The sequence below is a fragment of the Hydractinia symbiolongicarpus genome, chromosome 14 (genome assembly GCF_029227915.1).
Source record: "Hydractinia symbiolongicarpus strain clone_291-10 chromosome 14, HSymV2.1, whole genome shotgun sequence".
In the NCBI taxonomy this organism is placed as follows: Eukaryota; Metazoa; Cnidaria; class Hydrozoa; order Anthoathecata; family Hydractiniidae; genus Hydractinia; species Hydractinia symbiolongicarpus.
This window is the reverse complement of record NC_079888.1, coordinates 3,262,249-3,275,404: the sequence shown is the minus strand read 5'-3', so window position 1 is coordinate 3,275,404 and position 13,156 is coordinate 3,262,249. Positions and strand designations below refer to the sequence as shown.

The 13,156-nt window shown below is 37.9% G+C and overlaps 1 non-coding gene across 1 annotated transcript; it reads right to left on the bottom strand.

Moving 5' to 3' along the window:
* Positions 1-11,993: 11,993 nt before the first annotated feature.
* On the bottom strand, positions 11,994-12,066 carry Trnaa-cgc (transfer RNA alanine (anticodon CGC)). The gene has a single exon. It is a non-coding gene; the product is annotated as a tRNA-Ala (tRNA).
* Between the last annotated feature and the right edge of the window lie 1,090 nt (positions 12,067-13,156).

Below are 13,156 nucleotides of genomic sequence, written 5' to 3'. Positions count from 1 at the left end.
CATCGGATCATCAAATCACTTAAAAAAGAACACCATCTTCATCTACAACTTCGCCTTTAACATATAGTGCCTTTACCGATGTGTGCAAAATGGATTGGGTAAATTGTCTGCGCGGTATGCAACATACATTGGTTGAAGGACTAAAACATATTTCTAATTGTATTATCATACTAATACAGACACTTTGATTGACGATATGCACATGATCGACCACTATACGCAAAAATACCAAGTGTTGGAGAATCCGGGCATCGATGCCGATACTTCTCAGATGCCAAGCGAGCGCTCTACAATATGGGCTAACTTCCCTATGACATATGACTTATTACAGCAATAAGCAAATTGAATGAGAATCTTCACTGGACGAACTACCGTATATTCAAATTTACGTGAAAACACGGCCTATTATGTGGCAACAAACACATGGTGCAATTCTTACGTTTGGGTACGAAAGTTAAGAATCCCATCATTATTGTAAGTGAAATTATTGTAAGCAATCGTCGGATCATTCAGCAGCGGATCATTGAATCACTTAAGAAAGAACAACGTCTTTATCCACAACTTCGCCTTTAACGTATAGGACCTTTACCGACGTTTCCAAAATGGATTTGGGTAAATTGTCTGCGTGGTATGCAATGTATATTGGTTAAAGGACTTAAATATATTTATAATATGCACATGATCGGCCACTATACGCAATAATAAACATTGTTGGAGAATCCGGGCATCGATCCCGGTACCTCTCGCAAGCGAAGCGAGCGTTCTACCATATGAGCTAATTCTCCTATGACATATGACTTGTTACAGCAATAAGGAAATTGAATAAGAATCTTCGCTAGACGAACTTCCATATATTCAAATTTACGTGAAGAGACTGCCTATTATGTGACAAGAAACACGCGATCCTATTTTTACGATTGGACATGAAAGTCGAGAATCACATCATTAATTCAAGTGAAATTATTGTAAGCAATCCTCGGATCATTCCGCAGAGGATCATCGAGTCACTTAAAAAAGAACACCGTCTTTATCTGCAACTTCGCCTTTAACACATAGTGCCTTTATAGATGTTCGCAAAATGGATTGGGTAATTTGTCTGCGCTGTATGCAACATACATTGGTTGAAGGACTTAAATATATTTATAATTATTTTATTATACTATTGCAGACTTTTTGATTAACGATATGCACATTATCAACCAACATATGCAGTAATACAGAGTGTTGTAGAATCCGGGCATTGATCCGGTACCTCTCGCATGCAAAGCGAGCGCTCTACCATATGAGCAAATTCCCTGTGACATATGACTTCTGACGGCAATAAGGAAATTGAATGAGAATCTTCACTGGACGAACTACCGTATATTCAAATTTACGTGAAAACACGGCCTATTATGTGGCAAGAAACACGTGGTCCAATTCTTACGTTTGGGTACGAAAGTTGAGAATCCCATCATTAATTTAAGTGAAATTATTGTAAGCAATCGTCGGATCATTCAGCAGCGGATCATCGAATCACTTAAGAAAGACCACCGTCTTTATGTACAACTTCGCCTTTAACGTATACTTCCTTTACCGACGTTTGCAAAATGGATTGGGTAATTTGTCTGCGCGATATGCAACATACATTGGTTGAAGGACTTAAATATATTTGTAATTACTTTATTATAATATTGCAGACACTTTGATTGACGATATGTCCATGATCCATCACTATACGCAATAATACAGAATGCTATGAAAGTTGAGAATCCCATCATTATTGTAAGTGAAATTATTGTAAGCAATCGTCGGATCATTCAGCAGCGGATCATTGAATCACTTTGATTGACGATATGTCCATGATCCATCACTATACGCAATAATACAGAATGCTATGAAAGTTGAGAATCCCATCATTATTGTAAGTGAAATTATTGTAAGCAATCGTTGGATCATTCAGCATCGGATCATTAAATCACTTAAGAAAGAACACCGTCTTCATCTACAATTTCGCCTTTAACATATAGTGCCTTTACCGATGTTTGCAAAATGGATTGGGTAAATTGCCTGCGCGGTATGCAACATACATTGATTGAAGCACTTACACATATTTCTAATTGTCTTATCATACTAATACAGACACTTTGATTGACGATATGCACATGATCGACCACTATACGCAAAAATACCAAGTGTTGGAGAATCCGGGCATCGATGCCGATACTTCTCAGATGCCAAGCGAGCGCTCTACAATATGGGCTAACTTCCCTATGACATATGACTTGTGACAGCAATAAGGAAATTGAATGACAATCTTCACTGGAGGAACTACCGTATATTCAAACATACGTGAACAGACTGCCTATTATGTGACAAGAATTACGCGGTCCTATTTTTGCGATTGGACATGAAAGTCGAGAATCACATAATTAATTTAAGTGAAATTATTGTAAGCAATCGTCGGATCATTCAGCAGCGACTCATCGAATCACTTAAAAAAGAACACCGTCTTTATCTACAACTTCGTCTTTAACGTATAGTGCCTTTACCGATGTTTGCAAAACGGATTGGGAAATTGTCTGCGCGGTATGCAACATACATTGATTGAAGGACTTAAATATATTTATAATTATTTTATTATACTATTGCAGACATTTTGATTGACGACATGCACATTATCAACCACTATATGCAATAATTCAGAATGTTGGAGAATTTGGGCATCGATCCCGGTACCTCTCGCATGCGAAGCGAGCGCTCTACCATATGAGCTAATTCCCCTATGACATATGACTTGTTACAGCAATAGAATGAGAATCTTCACTAGACGAACTTCCGTATATTCAAATTTACGTGAACACACTGCCTATTACGTGACAAGAAACACGCGGTCCTATTTTTACGATTGGACATGTAAGTTGAGAATCACATCATTAATTTAAGTGAAATTATTGTAAGCAATCGTTGGATCATTCAACAGCGGATCATCGAAACACTTAAGAAAGACCACCGTCTTCATATATCCGTCTATATAAGCACATGGTCAAGCACTATACGTAATAATGCAGAATTTTGGGGAATCCGGGTATCGATCCCGGTACTTCTAACATACCAAATTAGCGCTACAACATATGAGCTTATGGCTTGTGACAGCAATAATGAAATTGAATGAGAATCTTCACTCGACGAACTACCTTATATTCTTATATTCAATTTTATGTAAACAGACTGCCTTTTATGTGACAAGAAACACGCGGTCCTATTTTTACGATTGGACATGAAAGTCGGGAATGACATCATTAACTTAACTGAAATTATTGTAAGCAATCGTCGGATCATTCAGCAGCGGATCATCGAATCACTTAAGAAAGAACACCGTTTTTATCTAGACCTTCGCCTTTAACGTATAGTGCCTTTACCGATGTTTGCAAAATGGATTGGGTAAATTGCCTGCGCGGTATGCAACATACATTGGTTGAAGGGCTTAAGTATATTTATAATTATTTTATTATACTATTGCAGATATTTTGATTGACGATATGCACATTATCAACAATTATATGCAATAATTCAGAATTTGGAGAATCCGGGCATCGATCCGGTACCTCTCGCATGCGAAGCTAGCGCTCCACCAATTGAACTAATTTCCCTATGACATATGTCTTGTGCCAATAAAAAGGAAATTGAATGAGAATCTTCACTGGACGAACTACCGTATATTCAAATTTACGTGAGCAGACTGCCTATTATGTGACAAGAAACACGCGGTTCTTTTTTTACGATTGGACATGATAGTCGAGGATCAAATCATTAACTCAAGTGAAATTACTTTAAGGAATCGTCGGATCATTCAGCAGCGGATCATCGAATCACTTAAGAAAGAACACCGTCTTTATGTACACCTTTGCCTTCAACGTATAGTGCCTTTACCGATGTTTGCAAAATGGATTGGGTAAATTGCCTGCGCGGTATGCAACATACATTGGTTGAAGGGCTTAAGTATATTTATAATTATTTTATTATACTATTGCAGACATTTTGATTGACGATATGCACATTATCAACAATTATATGCAATAATTCAGAATTTGGAGAATCCGGGCATCGATCCGGTACCTCTCGCATGCGAAGCTAGCGCTCTACCAATTGAACTAATTTCCCTATGACATATGTCTTGTGCCAATAAAAAGGAAATTGAATGAGAATCTTCACTGGACGAACTACCGTATATTCAAATTTACGTGAGCAGACTGCCTATTATGTGACAAGAAACACGCGGTCCTTTTTTTACGATTGGACATGATAGTCGAGGATCAAATCATTAACTCAAGTGAAATTACTTTAAGGAATCGTCGGATCATTCAGCAGCGGATCATCGAATCACTTAAGAAAGAACACCGTCTTTATGTACACCTTCGCCTTCAACGTATAGTGCCTTTACCTACGTTTGCACAATGGACTAGCTAAATTGTCTGCGCGGTATGCAACATATATTGGTTGAAGGACTTAAATATATATTTAATTATTTTATTATACTAATGCAGACACCTTGATTGACGATATGGTCATGATCGACCATTATATGCAATAATTCAGAATGTTGGAGAATCCGGGCATCGATCCCGGCACCTCTCGCATGCGAAGCGAGCGCTCTACCCTATGAGCTAATTCCCCAATGACATATGACTTGTGACAGCAATATTATATGCAATAATACAGAATGTTGGAGAATCCGGGCATCGATCCCGGTACCTCTGGCATGCAAAGTGAGCGCTCTACCCTATGAGCTAATTCCCCTATGACATATGACTTGTGACAAATATAAGGAAATTGAATGAGAATCTTCCCTGGACGAACCACTGTATATTCAAATTTACGTGAACAGACTGCCTATTATGTGACAAGAAACATGCGGTCCTATTTTTACGATTGAATATGAAAGTTGAATATCACATCATTAATTTATGTGAAATCATTATAAGATAACGTCGGATCACTCAGCTGTGGATCATCGAATCACTTAAGAAAGAAGCACTGTCTTTATCTACAAATTCGCTTTTAACATATAGTGCCTTTGCCGACGTTTGCAAAATGGATCGGGTAAATTGTCTGCGCGGTATGCAACATACATTTTTGAAGGTCTTAAATATATTTGTAACTATCTCTTTAATAATAGCCGTATTTTGTCTGTCTCTGCGCAACATGGCGGAGCAAGTAGCGAGACCCGCCGAAAATCCCCGCGGCCCTGCAGCTTTATTTCGAATCCCCGGCAGACCCCGTTTTTTTACCGGCCTTGCTTTGCCGCTCATTGTAATAAACCAATCACGAGGCTCCATTTTCACTAATGACCAATCCAAGTGCTTCGCGGCCTCAACATGCCGACGGGAGGAAACATGCTACCCCTAAGGCCATTTTGGTTTGGAAGTGATGGTGTGAAGTTTGTAGGTTTCCTTTCAATCCTCCTTATTTCTTCTGAGTACTTTTTATCCTATAGGATTATTTAGTTTGTTTTCACATGTTAAGGTGAATATTTCATCACATTTTCTTAATCTTAAACAAACTAATTTTAAGTTTTTGGCTAGCTACACAACGTACATTTTGAGGCAGCTAGCTATAGCTATCTTTATTTATTCCTATTCTTTTAAAGTTTTTATTCAGTTTGGTATATTGTTCTTTATTTTTATGTTGAAGTTGGGTCTACCTATCTAGCTCCTTTCAGCTCTACCTCTGGCTAAAAAGTGAAAGTAGCTAAATGCAGTTATAGGCAGCTACCAATTTTATTACTGCTATGAAAGCTTATGCTGAAAAATAAAATTGCTGAGTATATATTTTTTTAACTGAACTTGATAACGACAGGCAGTTTCCTGATTTTTTTTAAACTGAAGTCGCGATAAAGTTTTTTTAAAAATGGTGTTATGCCTATACTCATGTGCGACACAGTCTAGATGTACTAAGCGCTTAGTTCGGTGGTAACAACGGGCTGTTTTCTGTGTTTCTGTTTAACCGAAGTTATGATAACGTTTTTTACAGAAAAAAAGTACACACTGTTTACCTATACTAAGCGCTCAGCTTAACATTTTTTTGAACTTTTCCCGGGAACATTCCCTGAAAAATAAAGAAGGTTGGCCAGCTGCTTTCGCTATGACGGGGTAACATTGAATTGTAATCTGGGTTTTTATTTTACCTAAGTTGTTGAAAGTTATTTTTTGAATAGTATATTACACCGGAAACACCATAAAGTTGTGTGCACTTCACTTGATTTTCTACACACTATATGGCTGTACTAAAGCGCTTTACCTGAATGTGTGGCACAGTTGACGGTTCTTATTAATCACTCAATCTGGTGTTGCTGGGTAACACAGCTACTTGTGGCTTAACCCGGCGTTTCAACAGAGTGTATTCTGTGTTTTGTAAACCAAAGCTTCAATAGTTTTTTTGAATAGGGTCTTAAGCCTAAACGCATGTGTCGCACGATTTACCTGTACTAAGTGCTCAGTCCAATGTCACAATTAATTTGTTAACCTTTACTGAAACTCATTTCGCAAAATAAAATAAAATTGACCAATTGTTTTTCCTATGACGGGGTAACAAATGGTTGTAAATTGTGTTTTTATTTTGGCTAAAGTTACAGTAGAGTTATATTTTCAAAAATACACTACAGCCGAAACACTATAGTGTTGTGTGCGCTTTACTCGATTAACGACATGCTGCGTACCTGTACTAAAGCGCTCCACCTGACCGTGTAGTATAGTTTACGGCTCTTATTAAGCACTCCACATAGTGTTCAATGGCGGGTCACACCTTAATTTGTGGCTTACCCCGGCGTTTCAACGCCGGGTTTCCCGGCTAGTTTTATAATAATATTCGAATCACTTGGATTGATCATATCCACATGATCGACCACTATATGCAATAATAAACAATGTTGGAGAATCCGGGAGTCCATCCCGGTACCTCTCGCATGCGAAGCGAGCGCTCTACCCGATGAGCTAATTCTCCAATGACATATAACTTGTGACAGCAATAAGGAAATTGAATGGGAATCTTCACTGGACGAACTACCGTATATTCAAATTTACGTGAACAGACTGCTTATTATGTTTCAAGAAACATACCGTCCTATTTTTACGATTGGTCATGAAAGTCGAGAATCACATCATTAATTTAGGTGAAATTATTGTAAGCAATCGTCGGGTCATTCAGCAGCGGATCATAGAATCACTTAAGAAAGACCACCGTCTTTATTTACAACTTCGCCTTTAACGTATACTGCATTTACCGACGTTGGCACAATGGATTGGCTAAATTATCTGCGCGGTATGCAACATACATTGGTTGAAGGACTTAAATATATTTCTAATTATTTTATTATGCTAATGCAGACACTTTGATTGACGATATGCAAATGATCCACCGCTGTACGCAATAATACAGAATGTTGGATAATCCGGGCATCGATCCCGGTACCTCTCGCATGCGAAGCGAACGCTCTACCATATGAGCTAATTCCCCTATGACATATGACTTGTGACAGGAATAAGGAAATTGAATGAGAATCTTCACTAGACAAACTTCCGTATATTCAAGTTTACGTGAACAGACTGCCTATTATGTGACAAGAAACACGCGGTTCTATTTTTACGATTGGACATGAAAGTCGAGAGTCACATCATAAGTTTAAGTGAAATTATTGTAAGCAATCGTCGGATCATTCAGCAGCGGATCATCGAATCACTTAAGAAAGACCACCGTCTTTATTTACAACTTCGCCTTTAACGTATACTGCCATTACCGACGTTTGCACAATGGATTGGCTATATTATCTGCGCGGTGTGCAACATATATTGGTTGAAGGACTTAGATATATTTATAGTATGCACATGATCGAGCACTATACGCAATAATATACATTGTTGGAGAATCCGGGCATCGATCCCGGAACCTCTCACATGCGAAGGGAGCGCTCTACCATATGAGCTAATTCCCCTATGACATCTTTCTTGTGACAGCAATATTGAATATGAATGAGAGTCTTATCTGGACGAACTCCGTATATTCAATTTTACATGAACAGAGTGCCTAATATGTGAAAAAAGCCACGAGGTCCCATGCTTACGTTTGGTTATGAAAGTTAAGAATCACATAATTAATGTAGGTAAAATCACTGTAAGCTACCCTGGGATCATTCAACAGCGGATCATCATTTCACTTAAGAAAGAACGCTGTCTTTATTTTCAACTTTGCCTTTAACATAAAGTGCCTTTAGAGACGTTTTCAAAACGGATCGGCAAGTTGTGTGCGTGGTATGCAACATACATTGGTTGAATGTCTTAAATATAATTGTAGTTATTTTTTATACTTTTGGAAACATTTGAAGTAACGATAAGCACATGGTAAAACACTATACGTAATAATGCACAATGTTGGAGAATCCGGGTATCGATCCCGGTACCTCTAACATACCCAATTACGCTACAACATATGAGCTTAATCCCCTATGACATATGGCTTGTGACAGCAATAATGAAATTGAATGAGAGTCTTCACTGGACGAACTACCTTATATTCAAGTTGACGTGAACAGAATGCCTACTATGTGATAAGAAGCACGGGGTCCTATTCTTACGTTTGGTTATGAAAGTTGAGAATCAAATCAGTAGTGTAAGTGAAATCATTGTAAGCTATCGTCGGATCATTAAGCAACGGATCATCGAATCACTTAAGAAAGACCACCGTCTTTATCTACAACTTCGCCTTTAAAATATAGTGCGTTTGCCGACCTTTCCAAAAGGGATTGGATAAATTGTCTGCGCGGTATGGAACATAAAATCGTTAAAGGGGTTAAATATATTTGTTATTATTTTATTATAGAATTGGAAACACTTGGATTAACGATATGCAAATGATCGACCGCTATACGTAATAATACAGAATGTTGGAGAATCCGGGCTTCGATCCCGGTACCTCTGGCATGCGAAGCGAGCGCTCTACCCTATGAGCTAATTCACCAATGACATATGACTTGTGACAAATATAAGGAAATTGGATGAGAATCTTTCCTGGACGAACTACTGTATATTCAAATTTACGTGAACAGACTGCTTATTATGTGACAAGAAACATGCGGTCCTATTTTTATGATTGAATACGAAATTTGAATATCACATCATTAATTTATGTGAAATCATTATAAGATAACGTCGGATCACTCAGCAGTGGATCATCGAATCACTTAAGAAAGAAGCACTGTCTTTATTTACAAATTCGCCTTTAATATATAGTGCCTTTGCCGACGTTTGCAAAATGGATCGGGTAAATTGTCTGCGTGGTATGCAACATACATTTGTTGAAGGTCTTAAATATATTTGTAACTATTTTATTATACTATTGGAAGCACTTGGATTGATCATATCCACATGATCGACCACTATATGCAATAATAAACAATGTTCGAGAATCCGGGAATCAATCCCGGTACCTCTTGCATGCGAAGCGAGCGCTCTACCCTATGAGCTAATTCCCCAATGACATATAACTTGTGACAGCAATAAGGAAATTGAATGAGAATCTTCACTGGACGAACTACTGTATTTTCAAATTTGCGTGAACAAACTGCCTATTATGTGACAAGAAACACGCGGTCCTATTTTTACAATTGGACATGATAGTTGAGAATCACATCATTAACTTAAGTGAAATTATTGTAAGGAATCGTCGGATCATTCAGCAGCGGATCATCGAATCACTTAAGAAAGAACACCGTCTTTATGTACACCTTCGCCTTCAACGTATAGTGCCTTTACCTACGTTTGCACAATGGACTAGCTAAATTGTCTGCGCGGTATGCAACATATATTGGTTGAAGGACTTAAATATATATTTAATTATTTTATTATACTAATGCAGACACCTTGATTGACGATATGGTCATGATCGACCATTATATGCAATAATTCAGAATGTTGGAGAATCCGGGCATCGATCCCGGCACCTCTCGCATGCGAAGCGAGCGCTCTACCCTATGAGCTAATTCCCCAATGACATATGACTTGTGACAAATATAAGGAAATTGAATGAGAATCTTCCCTGGACGAACTACTGTATATTCAAATTTACGTGAACAGACTGCCTATTATGTGACAAGAAACATGCAGTCCTATTTTTACGATTGAATACGAAAGTTGAATATCACATCATTAATTTATGTGAAATCATTATAAGATAACGTCGGATCAATCAGCAGTGGATCATCGAATCACTTAAGAAAGAAGCACTGTCTTGATCTACAAATTCGCCCTTAACATATAGTGCCTTTGCCGACGTTTGCAAAATGGATCGGGTAAATTGTCTGCGCGGTATGCAACATACATTTGTTGAAGGTCTTAAATATATTTGTAACTATTTTATTATACTATTGGAAGCACTTGGATTGATCATATCCGCATGATTGACCACTATATGCAATATAAAACAATGTTGGAGAATCCGGGAATCCATCCCGGTACCTCTCGCATGCGAAGCGAGCGCTCTACCCTATGAGCTAATTCCTTAATGACATATAATTGTGACAGCAATAAGGAAATTGAATGATTATCTTCACTGGACGAACTACCGTATATTCAAATTTGCGTGAACAGACTGCCTATTATGTGACAAGAAACACGCAGTCCTATTTTTACGATTGGACATGATAGTCGAGAATCACATAATTAACTTAAGTGAAATTATTGTAAGGAATCGTCGGATCATTCAGCAGCGGATCATCAAATCACTTAAGAAAGAACACCGTTTTTATCTACAACTTCGCCTTCAACATATAGTGCCTTTGTTGGCGTTCGCAAAATGGATCGGGTAAATTGTTTGCGCAGTATGCAACATATATTGGTTGAAGGACTTAAATATATTTCTAATTATTTTATTATGCTAATGCAGACACTTTGATTGACGATATGCAAATGATCGACCGCTATACGTAATAATACTGAATGTTGGAGAATCCGGGCATCGATCCCGGTACCTCTGGCATGCGAAACGAGTGTCTATCCTATGAGCTAATTCCCCTATGACATATGACTTGTGACAGCAATATTGAAAATGAATGAGAATCTTCACTGGACGAACTACCGTATATTTAAATTTACATGAACAGACTGCTTAATACGTGAAAAGTGTCACGAGGTCCTATTCTTACGTTTGGTTATGAAATTGAGAATCACATCATTAATGTAAGTAAAATCTCTGTAAGCTATCGTGGGATCATTCAACAGCGGATCATCATGTCACTTAAGAAAGAACGCTGTATTTATTTTCAACTTTGCCTTTAACATAAAGTGCCTTTGGAGACGTTTGCAAAACGGATCGGTAAATTGTGTGCGCGGTATGCAACATACATTGGTTGAATGTCTTAAATATAATTGTAGTTATTTTTTATACTATTGGAAACATTTAAATTGACGATAAGCACATGATCGAACACTAAACGTAATAATGCAGAATGTTGGAGATTCCGGGTATCGATCCCGGTACCTCTAACATACCAAATTAGCGTTACAACATATGACCTTAATCCCCTATGACATATGGCTTGTGACAGCAATAATGAAATTGAATGAGAGTCTTCACTGGACGAAATACCTTATATTCAAGTTGACGTGAACAGACTGCCTACTTTGTGATAAGAAGCACGGGGTCCTATTCTTACGTTTGGTTATGAAAGTTGAGAATCAAATCAGTAATGTAAGTGAAATCATTGTAAGCTATCGTCGGATCATTAAGCAGCGGATCATCGAATCACTTAAGAAAGAACACCGTCTTTATCTACAACTTCGCCTTTAAAATATAGTGCGTTTGCCGACCTTTCCAAAAGGGATTGGATAAATTGTTTGCGCGGTATGCAACATACATTGGTTGAAGGACTTAAATATAATTCTAATTAATTTATTATGCTAATGCAGACACTTTGATTGACGATATGCAAATGATCGACCGCTATACGCAATAATACAGAATGTTGGAGAATCCGGGCATCGATCCCGGTACCTCTCGCATGCGAAGCGAGCGCTCTACCATATGAGCTAATTCCCCTATGACACATCACTTGTGACAGCAATATTGAAAGTGAATGAGAATCCTCACTGAACGAACTACCGTATATTCAAATTTACATGAACAGACTGCCTAATACGCGAAAAGAGCCACGAGGTCCCATTCTTACGTTTGGTTATGAAAGTTGAGAATCGCATCATTAATGTAAGTAAAATCACTGTAAGTTATCGTGGGATCACTCAACAGCAGATAATTATTTCACTTAAGAAAGAACGCTGTCTTTATTTTCAACTTTGCCTTTAACATAAAGTGCCTTTGGATACCTTTGCAAAACAGATCTGCAAATTGTGTGCGCGGTATGCAACATACATTGGTTGAATGTCTTAAATATAATTGTAGTTATTTTTTATACCATTGGAAACATTTAAATTGACGATAAGCACATGATCGACCACTATGCGCAATAATACAGAATGTTGGAGAATCCGGGCATTGATCCCGGTACCTCTCGCATGCGAAGCGAGCGCTCTACCATATGAGCTAATTCCCCTATGAAATGTGGCTTGTGACAGCAATAATGAAATTGAATGAGAATCTTCACTGTTCGAACTACCTTGTATTCAAATTGGCGTGAACAGACTGCCTATTATGTGATAAAAAAACTCGCGGTCCTGTTCTTACGTTTGGTTATAAAAGTTGAGAATCGAATCAGTAATGTAAGTGAAATCATTGTAAGCTATCGTCGGATCATTAAGCAGCGGATCATCGAATCACTTAAGAAAGAACACCGTCTTTATCTACAACTTCGCCTTTATAATATAGTGCCTTTGGCGACCTTTTCAAAAGGGATTGGATAAATTGTCTGCGCGATATGCAACATGAATTCGTTGAAGGGGTTAAATATATTTGTTATTAATTTATTATACTATTGGAAACACTTGGCTTAACGATATGCACATAATCGACCACTATATGCAATAATACAGAATGTTGGAGAAACTTGGCATCGATCTCGGTACCTCTAGCATGCGAAGCGAGTGCTCTACTATATGAGCTTTGTCCCATATGACACACGGCTTGTGACAGAAATAATAAAGTTAAATGAGAATCTTCACTGGACGAACTACCG